At 48.8% G+C, this 16,682-nt stretch overlaps 1 protein-coding gene across 1 annotated transcript in view; it reads right to left on the bottom strand.

The window, feature by feature from the left end:
* The window catches only part of LOC148341062 (peroxisomal succinyl-coenzyme A thioesterase-like), a 74,747-nt gene that overhangs the window by 51,576 nt on the left and 6,489 nt on the right, over window positions 1–16,682 (bottom strand). The window contains exons 2-3 of the mRNA XM_088287274.1: window positions 14,562–14,665; window positions 10,981–11,059 (exon numbers count right to left, since the gene is read on the bottom strand). The gene's annotated coding sequence lies outside the window, so the exon portion shown is untranslated. The remainder of the gene's footprint in view (window positions 1–10,980; window positions 11,060–14,561; window positions 14,666–16,682) is intronic.

Genomic DNA, 16,682 nt, shown 5'->3' with positions numbered 1-16,682 from the left:
TGACGTTTAATCGTCTCCAGTGAAACATTAAATGTGAAAGAAATGAGATCTGCAGACGAGGGCCAATTAGTGGTGGCCAGAGTTTAAAGCAAACATGGTGAAGCTGCATTTAGCGGTTATGCTGCACAAAAAATGGAATCAAATGCCTTCAGAAGTTAAATCAGCCCCGAGTGGAAATGCAAAAAAAAAAGTCCCCATAACTTTGATGAAAGTTTTCTCAACATTTTTCAAGCATTTTGGGGGGGTTTTAAATGGTCAGTTAAGCACTTTAATTTTGTGAATTTCTGGTTAGCTTACGTAAGCTAAACTAAGATATCGCAAACTAATTTTGCAAGCCGAGCTCGTTTGTGGCACACGTCCCAAATGCAACTTGCGCGTCATTCCAAACGAGGCAAAACAAGCCCCTGTCGTAAATCAGTCGGCGTGCAGCCGCAGCGGCGGATTACGCACGCGCCATTAAAATCGCTTTCAATTAGCCAGCCAGAGATTGCGGAGGCGGCGGCTCGGCGAATGGACGAGGTCGTCAAAACACCGATTGCAAATGCAAACGGCGGCATCATTAAGAAAAGAAATGGACGCTTCAGCTTTCAGCGAGCACCACCTCGCCGATGATCTACGGCTGCCAATCATCATCAATCGGATGAATGAGGGAGACAGCATCAGACAAGAGAATGACAACAAGGTCGCAACCGAATCGTACGAATAGAATTTGTTTTTCACGGCACATCAACAATTTATATACATTGTCACATTTGCATGTTGATGTCTGTCTTTAAGGGGTGTGGCCTAATGTGGCGTCTGTCTCGTTGGATGCTCGTGCTTTGACATTTTTTTTAGCTACTCGACATTTGTGCCTTTTGGGAGGGTAATCTGAATTTTGGGGGGGAGGGGCAAAGCGACCGCAGCCCAGCCTCCCAACAGCGTGCCACGCCAGGCAGGACGGAGGCCAAAGAACCTCATCCCATCCTGCTAAAAGTGCCAATTTCACACGCTGCCCCCCAACCCCGCCCCCAAGAACGTCCAAAGACAAAGCGGTCACAGGTCAGCCATTTTGTGTCCCGTTCAATCAAGGCCTCGTTATCAAGAAGCTGATGGTGGCTGGTGGAGATGGAGGGGCTTAGCCAACATGCCCCCTCCCACCCCAACCCTGTCACAACCTACACCACCACATCCACGAACACTCCTCCCCTGGTTTCCGTGGCGACTGCTAAGCCCGAAGTTACGGTAAAGCTGGTGCGCCACTGAGCCCAGGGCAGGATTTGTGACAGAGAAATCACATCAGCCTATGCTGATTAACAATTCCATTCCACTCTGAGATTTAGAGGGGAAAAAAACTATCTTACATTTGGCTTTTTAATAGGAACGATCGCTATCTCAAATTGAGTCCCTGCAAACTTTAATAAAGGCTACAGGGTTGAGTGGCATTTTGCATGCTGATTTAGGCCCGATTGGCGGCTTTTGATGAGGGGGGGTGCGAGTCGCGAGGGGAGGGGGGAGGGCGCCACTATGTAAAGCGGTGCTCCCAGCGCTTTTCCACATCGCCGCTTCAAATGCGCGAGGATAAGAACATGAAAAAAAAAAAAAAATAGCACTTCCATCTGCAATCTCGGGATTTCGCTCTCTGCCTGCCTGCTGCCTCACCAGCCGCACAAATGATTGACTGCTGAATATGAATAAATGCAATAGAATGAAGAAGCGGGAGACGAGAGAGCGCGGATAAAAGAAGTCCTCTGCTGGACTTTTTCCTCTGGAGGTGAGACGTACAAAAAAAAAAAAAATGAAGAAAGAAATGAAGGCAGAATGGTATTAGTGTCCAATATTCAGCATGCACAGAAAGGACCACAGGCACTCCACACAGCTTTGCGTATGTTTCGGCTGGGGATTGAGGGGCCTGATAATAAAAAATAATAATAAAAAAAAAAAAAAGAAACACTTATCCCCTCGACAGCCCCCACAAATCTACATCAGCATTAAAACTATTTATAGCCCAAGTTCAGCTTAATGGGATAATCAGCTGTATTTGTAAAGATATTGGATAATCCCAAATAGTTGATACGGGCACACAGATTTAAAACATTTTCATTAGAGGAGGGCGTCCGGGTGGGGTGGGTAAGGGGGGGTCTTTTTACGCGTCACTCAGCTCGCCGCTAAAGCCTCCCGAGACAATAGAAGAGGAGGCGTAATTCCGAAGGCGGCGGCCAAACATTGGGCCTCCATTGAAAAGGGGAAGGGGGGCACGGTAGGGGGGGGGGTCTGATTCCACTTTGGCGTTAATCGGTATTAATCTACAGCAGGGGTGTCCAATTTACGGCCCAAGGGCCATTTGTGGCCTGTTGCCCACAGCACAACAAAAAGTGTGTGCGTGTGTGTGCGCTGTCCGTGAGAAAGGGGGGGTTGCAGATGCGTTGCCCCTGACAACAACGACAACAACCACCACGACTAATAACCAGAAATTGCGACGTACGACTCTGCATCTTGTTACAGATGGAAGAAAACCTCCTCTGTCCAAATATGGCCAATTTGTTATTTTTTTTTATAAATTAGTTTGTCCCCACCTCATCTGTTATTTTTACGCATTATTAAACAATTGAAAGAGATGCCGGAACTGTCGGCTAAACAGGCAGCGTTAAGTCACCTCAAGATTGAACGTCTGAACTTGAGTCACAAAGTTTCCTTGACGTTTTCTTTTTTTAGGCTCTCTTGAAAACGTGTCGTCGGGGAAAAGGCGAGAATTTGTCATTGCCTTACATGGGATGCAGGCTGCTGGATGGAGAGGGGCGAGGGGCGAGGGGGGGGGGTTGCAGGAACGACAGCCAATGGAAGGCGTCCAAAGGGATCAGTGAGTCGGGCCTGCTGCCAATGCCTGGCACCCAAACACGGAATCCCTCGTATTGCCGGCAGGGTGGACCGAGTCCATCGGGTACCAGGACCCGAACGTGGACGTCTGCCAAAGGAGAGCGACAAGGACATGGAGAGAAAGGAGGGAACGGAAAGCAAATTGAAAGGAGAGGCAAGGAGACGAGGTGGCGGATGCGAAGGAGAAGGAACGAGAAAAGGAAGAAGTCGTGGAAGGTTAAGAAGGTGGAGACAGAGAAGGAAAAAGAAAATGAGGAACAGGAGGAGCAGAAGAAGGAAAAGGAGAAGATGAAGAAAAAGAAGCGGTCGCAAGAGAAGAAAAAGGATCACGAGAAGACGCCAACAACGTTTCAAGTGTTTGTCAGTCGCTCGCCTGATGCGGACACGAAGGTCGCGGCGCGGGACGGGGTCCCGGCCGGCTGATAAGATGCTATCGTGTGCCCTCGAAGCACTTGAAAGCCACTTAAGGAGACGACCGCAGCCATTAGCATGAAAAGGCAAAGATAGCCGATTAATAGCGAGCGGCCGTATTGATTTCGCCGCTTCTTCTCCCGTCAATACCCGCGCGGCGCCGACCCCGGCGAGCCATTTTGCGGCCCCCCGCCGCCGGTGGGCACGGCCGGCCGCTATCTCGGCTTCCGCAGGCAGGCCCATCCTTTACGAGGCGGCCTCTTATCTACTGATGTTATTCAATTGTTGCGGGGACAATCTGGGCCATTAGTCCACCGCGTTAAATAATGCATCCGCCTTATCTCGTCCCATACGTGCGCGCACGCGCGTTTTTAACATTATTAGTAACCAAGCCGCACAAAAGGCAGCGCAACAAACACACACCGAGTCTTCTAATGAAGCGTGCTTTATCTGCTTTTTATGAGAAAGGACAACAAGCAGCGGAAACGCCAGATAAAAATGCATCCGCAGGTCTGATCGATACGGCCGAGCGAGATACCGAGGGTCGGCCGTCGTTGCGCGTTGGCCGTCGCCGCGTTGCTATGAGACACCGGCGGAAGAAAAAAAGAAAACAGCAAGAGGGAGGATGTGAGGGCGGCGAGATAACCGCCATGTCTTCAGTCACAGATTTACGCAGGCCATTGCACTGCCGCTTATCAGTCGCGTTATTGAGCGGCGTCACAGCGTAGCATTAAAAATTCTGCTTCGATTTCACAAAAATCAAATTGTGCAAGGTAATCAACGCCGCCTCCAAATGGATCCACACCCGTTCAAGCCGGGCATTAAAAAAAAAAAAAAAACGGTCTCCGTCATAAGTCGCTATCTTTATTGTACGCCAGCGCAGCAAAGCCAAATAATCGCTCGCACGCATCCATTCGGTACTTTTGGCTTTACGAGTCGTCCTCACTCCATTTTCTTTTTACGGCTTCATTATCCCGAGGCGCCTTTCAAGTCATTCTCAGGCTGCTCCTCACACGGCTTTCTTCTCCCACATTTTCGCAAGCAACCAACGGACGTTACGAAGCGCAGGCATCATGTTTCCGTCGACGGACTTTTTGTCAACTCCAAGATTTTACTTTGAGGGATCCAGAAATGTTTGTTCGATACTTCTCCATCTGTGCCCGCAGAGGAGAAAGCCACGTCGGAAGGCAAATGAAGGCCTCGACAATCGCCTGTTGCTTTTCGGGCTTGGAAAATGTACTGACGTCAGATTGATGGAGTGCAAGATTGGACATTGGAAACAAACGGCCTCCATCGACATCTTTGTTGTCTAGCAAAAAGCTAAATTCCTGAAGATCAGATAACATTTTGGCTTGACCACAGCCTCCAAGTCTTGGGTCAAAGGTAAAAAAAAAAATCAAATAATCCTCGGGACCAGAAATGATGCTTTCGCACAGCAAGTGACATTTCGCCACCGCACGATGCAAACAAAGAGCGAGTTTAGCTCTCGGAAGGATGGACTCGCATCTCCAAAATGAAAATCCCCAACGTCCTCCTCGCGGAGGCTTCCTGGCAGACTCGCTATCTGGCTGGCCTTTCCCCATCGCCCCCGTCACGTGGCTCTGCCGCTGCTAGCTCGCCTGCTAGCGCCTTCTCGCCGCCCGGTCCCCGCCGGGCCTTGGGCTTCTCCAAAATCGGAGGGCCCGAGCGGGAGCCGGCGCTAATCCGAGCGGCGACTGGAGCTCAGTGTAATCACACGGCTAATTCACAGGCGGACGGCGGCGAGGCAATCCGTGACGGGCGTTTTTTGTGCGGCTAAGAATGAGCTCCCCTAGCGAGGCGCGAGGTGGAGGGAGTGGGGGGCTCGGTGAAAAAAAAAAATAATAATAATTTTGAAAAATGGCCCGGCCGGCGCGAGGCGAGATGCGACGGGAATAGATGAAAAGCAGAGCAGGCGCTCCCAGATAGCAGCAGGAAGGAAGCGGAAGAATCTTTTGTGGGGCGCCATGACTCAATAAAGAGCCCCGATGAAAGGCTTCTCGTTCGTTTGGATCAGAAACCCGTGCGGGCGAACACCTTTTCTCTCAAGGCTGCCATCCACGACACCTTCGGGAGACGCGTTCCGTCTCGGCTCAGCAGGCCAAGTCATTACATTCCCACGCCGGCGGGAATTAACTGCCGCTTTTATTTCCTCATCACACGCAGGAAACAAGTGTCTGCACTTTAGTGCGTGACCTCGGACGTCCTCTGACATCGTCCGTGAAGATGAAAAAAGAAACAGATTGATCGGGACACCACGCCTTGTCGATTGATTGCAAGTTGGACCTTTAATCTTAATCTTATCAAAATGATCAAAGTTAAACTTTGGGGAAGTCTCACCCACAAAGGCAATTTGGAATATGGTGGTGAACATTCCAACAGGGGCACCGCCCCCAAAAAACGCCAATGCTCCTCGTACGCTACATGGACAAAAGTATTGGGCCAGCACTTGCACAACCAGGAAGCAGTCAAGAAAGAAAACAAGTTGCAGTGTCTTGCGAAAAGAAAACTCCTGCAAGGCATTTTTTTTTTGTGCGCAGGTACCAAACATGCGCACACACAATGCCACCAAATTGGACCAGAACCAAAACTGTTGGTGGCACCTGGCTGCAAGGAGACATGTTCCCTCGTGTTCTGCCATGGCAACCCTCTCCAGCGTGTAACTGAACACACCCCCCCCCCCCCCACACACACACACACACCGTGGCTTCGGTTGCACCACATTGAGAAGGGGTGTGTGTGTGTGTGTGTTACCTGTTTTAGTGTGGTGGCCAAGCTAGGGGAAGGAGAAAGGGAGGTGGGTGTTGAAGGGGGGGTGGGGGGGGGCGCGAAATTAAGCTGGCTGCCTGACGTTTTGCCAGCATTAAACATACACACACACTTACAAAAAAATGTCTTTTGTTCATGCCTGCCTCTCATTTCCTTTTAATCCTGCAGCCCCAGTGAAAGTGTGTGTACTTCTTGCAGACAATAATGGTGTGTGTGGGGGTGGGTGCGTGCGTGTGTGTGTGTGTGTCATGAGTAATGATATGCAGGCAAGTGAGAAGCGCACACTTGTGAGATTAGTGCCTTGACAAAATTGGCTGGTATCAACATCTTTTTCGACACACACACACACACAAATGAGGCAAACCGTGTGTGTGTGCGCGTGGTGATTTAAGATGGCCGACAAGACACACGGTGTCCCTAATTAAGTGACTTTGGGATGTTATTTGTTGTTTGGGAAACAAATAATAAAATAAACATTTCTACTACTACTACTAATAAGCTGCTTAATGACGTGGCCTAACAATTCTTTTGTAATTTTTCTGCATGCGCTTAATGACTTCAAAAGGACGCACACGGAATCACATTTAATGATAATTGACAAATAACAAACCAAAATAACAATTTCCAAGCGAAAAGATTTGCGGCGTGTTGACGCACACTTGAAGGCAGCTTCTGATTGGTCGACTCTCGAGTGGCATTTCAAGTGTTCCGTTCCGGACCCAGTCAAAATTTCAGCCCTTTTGCTATTTGACAGCAACAAAATGTCACTCGAAGACTTTGCTTTGACTGAAGTGACTCAAAACACAGCAAAAGTGTACGACAGCAACACAATGCGTGCAAGAGTTCTGCATTGAACGGCAAGTGGTTCCAAAGGTAGAAGGGGGGGGGGGGATTTAGGACTTCTTCTTGGTTCTTGTCCCTGACCCGTGGCTAAGTGGCGCTGCAATGTTTACCGTGAGGAAGGAAGCTGTCAACTGTGTTTGCTCCCATCTCAGCATGGCGGCCCTCAAACCCAACACACACACACACACACACACGCGGACCCCCACACCCCCCAATACGTCCCTTCTTATATGTTGAGGCAGAGGAATGAGTTAGCAGAACATTTCAGTCAGAACTTAAGAAGCAAAGATGAATTTCTGATCCTGACTCCACTTGGTCTGCATGCGTGTGTGCGTGTGCGAGTGTGTGTGTGTGTGTGTGTCTGGCGTGCGAGTGCGAGTGCGTGTGAGCGACAGGCCTCCCCAGCAACGGCCCGGAGGTGACTGACGGGCCTTTTTCTACTTGTGGTTTCGAGTTTCCTGCTGGTGCAAAGTCCAGGGAGCCGCCACCGCATTCCTGACCAGGTCATGAACTGACCACCTCTTTCACCACAGGACCACCACTCATCCCATCACCCCCCCCCCCACTGCAGCCTGCAAACACCCCATCAACAGATTGACTACAATTGAATTCGATTACGTGAGCTACCGTTCCACTCCAGTCCGCTAGATGGCACTGCGACAACCAAAGAAAGTGAACGAGAAGCAGACTTTCAAACGATGACTTTGGAAAATTTGTGCTTGGCGGAGGTAACAAAGCACAGCTTCTTATGAATTAAAACCTGATTTCGTTTTATTCCTTAAAATCTTTTTGGCTTCCAAATGTCGCCTGGCAGCATTTCTGAGCTTCCATACACTTCACTACAAACACACTCACAAACAGACTCACATTTAGCTCCAACCCCCCCCCCCCCCCCCCCACCTCAGGGCCCCGAGCTCATCAGGCTGCGGCCATCCCAACAATCTCAATCTGGACGCGAGCAGAAAGGCGGGAAAGCAGGCGGCGTTTTCCCTGGAATGCGATGAGACGGCCGACGTTGGCAACCGCGCATCTCTGCTTTTTAATTGGCCGACAGATTAGCTCGCTGACATCGCTGATGGTCGGCCGTGGCGCGAGCGGGGAGCTCAGTGCGAGCCGCTGATAAGGCGCTGTCTGGACTTTTGCTCGGGGTTACCATCCCCTCGCACCCTCGCGCAGCCCCTCCTTGCTAATCGAGTCGATGGTGGGCGAGGCTTTCATGCCGCCGTTTGATTTTGTGACATCACGCTACATCAACAATTGAACACACCTGCTCACCAGTCGCACCTGAGACCTTGTGATGCTCACGACTCACACAATCGGGATGGGAAAATTTTCACTTCGGGGGTGTACTCACTTTTGTTGCCAAATGTTCCTTTTTTATTCTGTAAATCCAAAAAAGACGAAAAACAATTCTCGTATAACTTGGCATTACAAATCATTTTACAAATTCTTTTTTACTAGTTGACAAAAAAAGAAAAAATACATGAGAGAACAAATAGAAATTAAATCATAATTTTATGTCAAGTCAGTGTTTTTTTTTTCATTTGACCAAAGTAGCAAAAGTTTCCGAAACTGAAGGTTAAAGTCAGCGTTAATATGTGTGAGGAGGCGTGTGCGAGTGCATGCGTGGGTGTAAAAGGAGCCCCCCCCCGCCCCACACACATTAGGTCCGATCTCCTCCTCCTTTGCAGGCCAGAGAACAATCATCCTGGCGTCTGATACTTCCTGGCCGGCAATAATTAGCCCACCTAATTAAAACTTAATTGCCGGCCTCTCCGACCGTCATCTTAAATGAGCGGTGGGAGCCGGGGCGGGAGCGGGAGGGGGTGCGAGGCGGGGGCCGGGGGCAAAGGCGGGGGCGAGCGCCTGCCGGGATGTTTGTGTGCACCGCAAATTGGTTTATCCCTATCAGATTCCTCAGTGGCTGGCCCGGATCACCGCTCAGGCCGGGCAGAACCAGAACCGGGGGGTGTACGCGTGTGTGTGTGGTGGGGGGGTGCTTAATGTGATGTGGGGGCCAGACAAGCCTAATGAGATCTACTTTTAAAGAAGTGCAGCAGGCAGGAGAAAGTGGCGGAAAGTTGGAATAGGAGGCTTGGGAAAGGCAAAAAAGAAAAAGGGGGGGGGGCAGAGATAAGGAAGTTAGGCCCCTCTGCAAAAATCATCAAGGCTGAATGAAAAGAGGAAATGCGGCGTTAATCGTTATGGCTTCTCATAATTGTTACGATTCAATTTCATAATTGACTAATGGCCAGCTGCGGCCCGCATTACGCACACGCGCATCCATCATCGCCGCAAGATGGACGCCACAGATTAAAAAACATTTAAAAATGCATCAGCGCTACTTCCTGTCTGCGTGCCAAAACTTCCTCCCGGACGCAACCGACACGCCAACAGAGAATAAACGGCCTCGGTGAGCAAATGATGTCAAGTCAAAAACGGAAAAGGGAAGAAAATTATTTGGAAAATGTTGAAGATTTGTGTCGAAAACAAAAATGAAAAGGAGATGAGCCTACCATGACAACAACAACAGGTGTTGCTCCAAACGCCAACCTGAGAAATTTACTTCTGGCCAATCACAAGCCAGAAAAAAAGTCACTTGTGCAAAACACACAACAAAATTGAGGCCTGCCGTACTTTGATTTGAACATGAAAAGAAAAAAAAAAAATGGGTCAATTCAAGTTAGATGTAAACAAAAGTTCTTGGTGGAGGTAAAAAAAGATCCGTTGTCAGCAGATAAGTTTAGATCAAAGGCGTCAAACTTGAATAATCTCAATAATCCAATTATTCCTTCGCCAAAGCAACACAAACGCACACGCATGCACCAAGTAGATAACGACGTGGCTGTGACACGTTTTGCCGCCGATGACGTCGGATTATTCGTGACTCAGGCCTCGCCGCCATTTTGTTTCACGCAGGTGTGGCGGGAGAAAACGTTCAAGATGGCAACGACGGCGACGGCGGGGTTAAAGTTTTCCCGGGTGATTAGGATGAGATGACAGGTGACATCCTTAAAGGGATTACGGCGCCCTAATCCGGCCTTTGTCACGGCGCCGATAAACAGCGCGGCGTGCTCCGCTGAAAAGTGAACACGGGCGACACAAATAACTTCCTTTGTGCACCTGCTCGCCGCACACTTTTACACAACCACCACCAAGTAACAACTTCTCCTCCTCAAGTGCCGTTCGCTGAAAACGGGGAGAGGAAACGTTGCCGCCGCCGCCGCCTTTGGCGTACAGCTGTCACTTGGTGGTGTCATTAGGTGCAACACACACACACGCACCCACGCACACCTGTACAGGCCACACACACACAAGACAGACCACCAACTGACAGTCTGGTTTGCGTGTGTGTGTGTTTGTAAGTACGTTTTCTAGAGTGTTAATACAAGTGTGTTCATGTGACTGCGTGAATACGTGCGTGTGACTGTGTTTGCGTTAACGTGTGTGTATGCAAGTGTGTAAAACGTGTGTCATGTGAGCATGCATGATTCTGAGAGTGTGTGTTGTGTGTGTGTGTGTATTGGTGCGAATGCATTGTGAGTGTGTTTGCATCCGTGCGTGTGTGTGTGTGTGTTAATATGTATTTGCCTGCGTGCGTGTGAACTGTACAGGTGCCTCAGATAGGCAGGTTGTTTTCATTTGTAGACAAAAACACGCAGAACGCTTCTTTATGTTGAAAACGCGGCCAGCACGCATCTAATTATCTAAATACGGGAAGCCACAACGTCAGCAACATTTGTGATGCGGTCGCGTTTGTTTGGAGGTTGATAGAAAGTGTGGCATCAATGCTAATTTGTTAGCACGTCTATGGCGCTTTGCATTATATGATAGCATTAAGCTAGCAAACGTCGGTTGAACCTTTTTTTTAAAAGTGAGTTTCGAGCGGCTGTAATGTCGTCATAAGCAAAAGCGACGTCAAGGTGAAAGTGATTGAAGCGCTCGCTCGTTAGTGAGCGATGATGATGGTGGAGGTGCGTGCGCCTCCCCTCCCCTCGCCTCCCCCCGTGGCTTTCCCCTTTCTTGCCTCTCCCATCTCGCTTTGGTCCATTTCACACTGGCTCTTTCATCAGCCTCCATTACCTGCTCATCGACGCCTCCCCTCGCTTTCTTCTGGCGTCGTCCTGAAAATTGGCCGCCGCCACGTCGACAGGAGCGACATCTGAAAGCGGAAGGGAGAAATCGAGGGAGGGCGTCAGGCTAATGACTTCATTTTCTCATTCATGTAGAGCTCGGGGATACAAGAACATCGCTGGGAGTTTTTTTTTTTTCCGTCAGATTTGGTTCGCTCTTTGGCAGATGACAATCGGAACAAAACACGAGCTTCATTTCGCCTGAGCCCGACAACTTTCACTACTTTAGATCAACAGCTCTAAGTCCCGAGCCCCCTAAAAAAGGTTTCGAATTGGCTACCGATAAAAATAGTACCCGAACGGACCGGAAATGGACCAGTCGTTGTAGAAAGTCCTGAAATTGCGGAAGGCCGACGAGACCGACGATTAAATTCAGCGATCAAACGTGACGAGCAATTAGTTGACGTCATCAAGTGGCGTCGTCGCCGAGTCGCTTGGATTTCTCCTGCGCAAGTGGCGGCGCAGATGAGGGAAATTGCAGATTTTGAAGACGGGATAGCGTTTGTCACCACAACACAAACGGCGCGGTTACACACCACCTCTAATAATCCGCTAATCCGGTTTATCGTGGACCGGCGCCGCACGAGACGAAGCCGCCGCGCAACAGACGCTCCCCATGTGCGGCGTCCAGATACGCGCCAGCAATCTCCACTTGGCCGTTTCCTTGAATCGGTTACACAACGCAATCCGACATCAATGTCTGTTTGTGTGCAAAAGCGTCCGGCCGGCTAAGCCGCGCACACTCGCGGATTTCCAAATAAATTTGGTGCCGCCTGAACTTCTTCCTCGCACAATAAAGAAGAGAGAAGCACTTGCTCTTGAATGTGAGAAAATGGGCGAAAAGAAGGAATAATCGCAGATGATCCGGCCTTTGCTGCGAAATGTACATTTGTCATATTTCTTCTCGCCGTTAATCGCCACTTCTCATTTGCGGGAGGAATTTTGAACCTTTTGCAGGCGTTGTGGAGGGAAATTGCGAGAAGCAGGATTGATGGGAGTTTTTTTTTTTTTTTTTTTTTACAAAAACCCAAACTGCCATTTGAATCCATAAAGTTATCCATCGGGCATGATTACTCCATTAGGGAGTTGACAACGGTGTAGACATGAATCAATCGATCAAGCAATCCAAATAATTCATGCACGGCATGCAAGTCTGCTGCCATCAACACAAAGACCAAAATCAAGGCAAGATTTGATGGGGCCGACTACCAGTTGAAATAAGCAAAGTTAGGAATTTCAAAATGTTTCGGTGTCCAGAAAGCCCACTTTTGAGGAAGTGTGGAGGGTTCGATTTCGCTCATTTCCCTCACAGACGCTCCTGCTGCTGTGAGGGCAGGAATGTGGGCGGCGAATCAGCTCGCCGGACACTTCCTGGCTCCAAGGAACAAGACTTTGGCCGCAAGGGAGGGGCCACTTGGGGGGGGGGGGCGTTTTAGTGCACAGCCCCGTCCCGTTTCTGCTTGAGAGCGACTTTCACGAGTTAAATGAGTGGAAATTCAATTTAAGGCAAATCTAAATGCAAAAACAAAAAAAAATATTTTTCCTTCAATCTCATTTTTACGAAGGTTGGGGTCCAGTTATCATGAATGAAGTTACATTCAATTATTGGCGAGTTAGCTGCCTAATCGGGCTGCCAGCAAAGCAACAAGTCACTGGCTGCACACCGTACTGACTCGTTGGAAAGTGGGCAGTCCCATTCCAACGACATTTTCGATCGGAAATTAAATACTCATTCGGGGCTACTTTGCTGCCTAAACGGGCTGCCAGCAAAGCGTTTTAGCTCACGTGCTCACTGAGGCACGATTATACTTGAGAGATACTTTCACATGTTTAATAAGTGAAAAGGAGAAGGCTGTTAAATACAGCACACAGACCTATCTAAGCTGACATAACCCTATTATACACACACACGCAAACACACACACAGTCATTTCCCGCAATGGCCTCCGTCTTGGCAGCTTAGCCCAGTGGACTGGTGCGGCCGCAACCCGCCAGGGCAGAAGTGCCTGAAGAAGCGACGGGGGTGGTTGGTGGTGTGTGTGTGTGTGTGTGTTGTGGGGGTGTGTGTGTGTGTGTGTGTGTGTGTGTGTTGAGGGGGGGGCGGTATCAGGGCCCAGAGGAGCCCCCGTCCACATGGATTGTATTTGGGAGCCTGAGGCATGAAATGGAATAGCTTTAATCTGTTATCACCTGCATGGGGGTGGCATTGGGGGTGAATTTGAGGGGGGGGTCCACTGATGGAAGGCTGAGGTGGTGGTGGAGAAGTGATGGGCCTGGTGGAGGGGTGGGTGAGGCACAGCAGCTCAGTTCCTGCTGGTAAATGAAATATCAACCGGCAGGTTGTGATAGTAGCGATTATTTTTCTTTTCTTTTCTTTGGAGCGACCCGTTGCTGCTACGTTTACAATCAAACATGAAATGAAATGCCCGACTGATTTTGGCAGCGACTTCCTTTTTAGGAGGGCAACTTTTTTAAAAAAAAAATTTAAAAAAGAAAGGCTGAAGAACTCCAAAAGGTTGAAACCGGGTCGTTGCTGCCGTGGCGACGCAAGCCGTTGCGTAGGAGGGGGCTGACGGAAGTTGCAGCTTTGAAAATGACGTTTTCTTGTGTTTTTTTTTTTTTCGTTTAAAAATTCCAGAGGTGCACATCCTCGCCTGCCGTTTTATTTTGGACTGAAAATAGAAAACGCAAAGCTCGACAAATTCATCTCTGGACAAGTCACAGACGTGAACATGCTAACATGTGAGAGGAAGGACGAGTACTCCGGCCAACACAAGAAAATATCATCTGCGCACCCACAAAAAAGATGCTCAAAAGTAGTTGTTTTTTTTCTGACTTTTTTTCTTTTGTGTCAAAAGACGAGTGATAGCGATGCGTACGAGAACGCAGACAATGGAGGAGGAAGTGATCGGTGGCGGGCACACAAAGTGGCACTGGGAGTGCCTCATTTTTTCCGCCAGTCACATTGTTGCTTGAAGATGACAAGGCTCTAAAAATAGGTGCGGTGGTTTGGAGCCTGATGCACAATTGCAAAACTACGCACCAATACACACACACACACACACACACACACGACGTGCCCACGCTGTGCCAACAGATGTGCCACACACAAATATTCCATTTCACGCCGATCTCAGCAGGCTTCCTTTAAAGGTTGCTGAGAGCCAAAACGAGTTGAGCTCAGGTACTGCGAACACCGGCAAAGAAACTTCTTGACATCTTGAACTGACACTCCAATAGCGCCCATTTTGTGACGTTACACAATTGTGCTAACGAGTTAGCGCAACCCCTGCCAGTCACGATGACATGACGACGTTCCTGGCAAAGACGAGCGCTTAAATGTTTGTTTGGGTTTGCGCGAGGGGGAACGGGCCGGCGTTGTTCACCCGCCAACACGGACACATGATTGACAGGACAGCAGAGGGAGGGGCGGGGCACGGGGAGAAACAGACTGTCCGGAAAGGTGTGATGTCACACGCGTTAGCGCAAGCGTGTTGACAGAAAACATGTCTGACACAAAAGACAACATACCGGAATGTTCCGCGGACATAAGGTGAGCGAAGTCGTCTCGAGTCTGTGATTCACTGGCGTGTTCGGCTGAATTTTGCTCTGCTTTCTTTCATGTCCTAAAAAGCCTGGCACAAATCACAAAAAAAAAAAAAAATAATGCAATGAATAAAATGGTAAAGTTGAAAAGCAAAAGCTAAATGTTTGATTTGATTGAAAGCATCTCCGGAAACGTCTTCAATTCCATGGCGGCGCACAAAACTGCCGCATGGGCCGAAGGTCGTTCTCACGAGGGGACGGCGGCGGTGCAGGCAAAGACGACAAACCGGTTCGAACCGCGCAAGTGTGGCAGTTTGGCCGTGCGGGCCGCTTGCTCAGCGCGGCCAGTTTGGAGTGTCAACAACCTCAACGTGTGAGAAAGGGGAAAAGAAAAAACAAAAAAAAGTCTTGTGTTGTTTTGGTTCTCAGGCTGACAGAAGAACACCACCGCCGTTTGTTTGCTGCTTTTCAAGCGAGAAAAAAAGTTGCAACCTTCGCTCTTTTTTTTTTGTTCAAGGGCCCACGAAACTCAAGATGGAGCTCAATTGGCTCGATTGCATAACGTCGGCGTCTATCACAATCTGGCAAAATAAATGCTGTTTGGTCATACTTGAAAATCTCATTTTTTTTCTAACCTAAAAAATGAGAGCCAATTTTGGGGAGAAATTTTCGGATTCAGTGTCATCAAAAAAATCAACCAAGCGATGGTTTGAAACTCCAAAAAAAAAAAAACTCTTAAGATGGGCCACTTGTAAGTCAAGGTAACAATGCATCTAATAGGAAAGTAGTAATTGTTGGTTTTATGGATTGCAAAGCGGTGACATCACATTTTTTTCCTCATTAAATCATCTGCGGTGATTTTTTTTTAGTGCTAGTTAGATTAAGCGCGTCAGCTGTTATTGCTCGCTCGGTACTTCAGATACACATGAATGCAATGAAAAAAGAAAAGAAAACAAAACAAATAATAATAAATGGGTGTGAGTTGACAGCATGACAATTCCCGCCCGTTCCAGGAGGTCGAGGCACAGACAAAGAAGCAAAAGCAAAACCTTTTGCGACGGTAGCGTTAACGGCAAACGAGTACGCCGACGCGACGTGATGTCATCAAGCCACGGCGCTGGGCCACGCCCCTTTCCTGTACACCCACTCAGCAGACGAGGAAGCGGGAAGCCGGCGTGTCCGTCAGCCGCACGCAGGAAGCGCCTGAGAGACGACTTGACCAACTCGCAATTATTCCGACTATTGTTTCGATTGCAAATGACGCTCATTAGCCGCGATGGACGAAAAAAGGACGAGGAGGCGGGATGCTCGGAATGTGCCACAAAACTGAGCACACAGCTCACAATATTTTCTTTTCATGGGACAAGGCAGAAGTAACGACGTGTTGCTAGTCGTCAGCGCACACTTGGCTGGACATTTTCACAGGGGGGTGTGCTCACTTTTGTTGCCAGTTAAAAGGGCTGGATCTTTTCACTCGGAGACGCTTGAGTGATGCGCAAGAATGTCTTTGATTAACATGCTCGCACCCGGGGCCACAACACACAAACACTGATTACCGGGGTACGTTAGCCCCCCGGGGCGCACGCGCACACGACATTTGCATAGCCAAGGGTTGGGAGGGGGCAAGTTAGTTTAGTCCTGCTGGGGGCCAATAAAAGAGCAACAGGAGGGACTGGAAGCTTGCTTGACCTGTCGCCTCGCACAGTGCAACAAGTCCTCAACTCAAGTTACTTGCACAATTTGAAACATCAAATGTAAAAAAAAAAAAAAAGTAAACGCATGACAATCACAAAAATACAAAAATATGATATCAATGCAAATAAAAGGCATGAATAGGATTATTGAAAAAGTTTTATTTTGGTTATTTTGAATATTCTGTGAATGTTTTTGTGACTAACTAATCAGAAAAAAAGTTACTACAACTACTCTGAATATGGGCCGACTTTTTTGCCGACATGTTGACACTTGCGAGCAGAAGATAAGATCATCAGGCAGTCTGATGCGGCAGGTCAATAAGTCAATTGAGCACACAATGGAGCTGCAAAGGAACAACGGGGCGCTAAATGAGCGCCATGAGTGCTCGCCGGCCTCCTTACAAGCGGCGAC

This window comes from Idiotropiscis lumnitzeri, chromosome 2 (assembly GCF_059441095.1).
Source record: "Idiotropiscis lumnitzeri isolate Australia: NSW breed Sydney's pygmy pipehorse chromosome 2, RoL_Ilum_1.0, whole genome shotgun sequence".
Taxonomy (NCBI): domain Eukaryota; kingdom Metazoa; phylum Chordata; class Actinopteri; order Syngnathiformes; family Syngnathidae; genus Idiotropiscis; species Idiotropiscis lumnitzeri.
The sequence above is the reverse complement of the archived record's forward strand: the minus strand, read 5'-3'. Positions and strand labels throughout refer to the sequence as shown.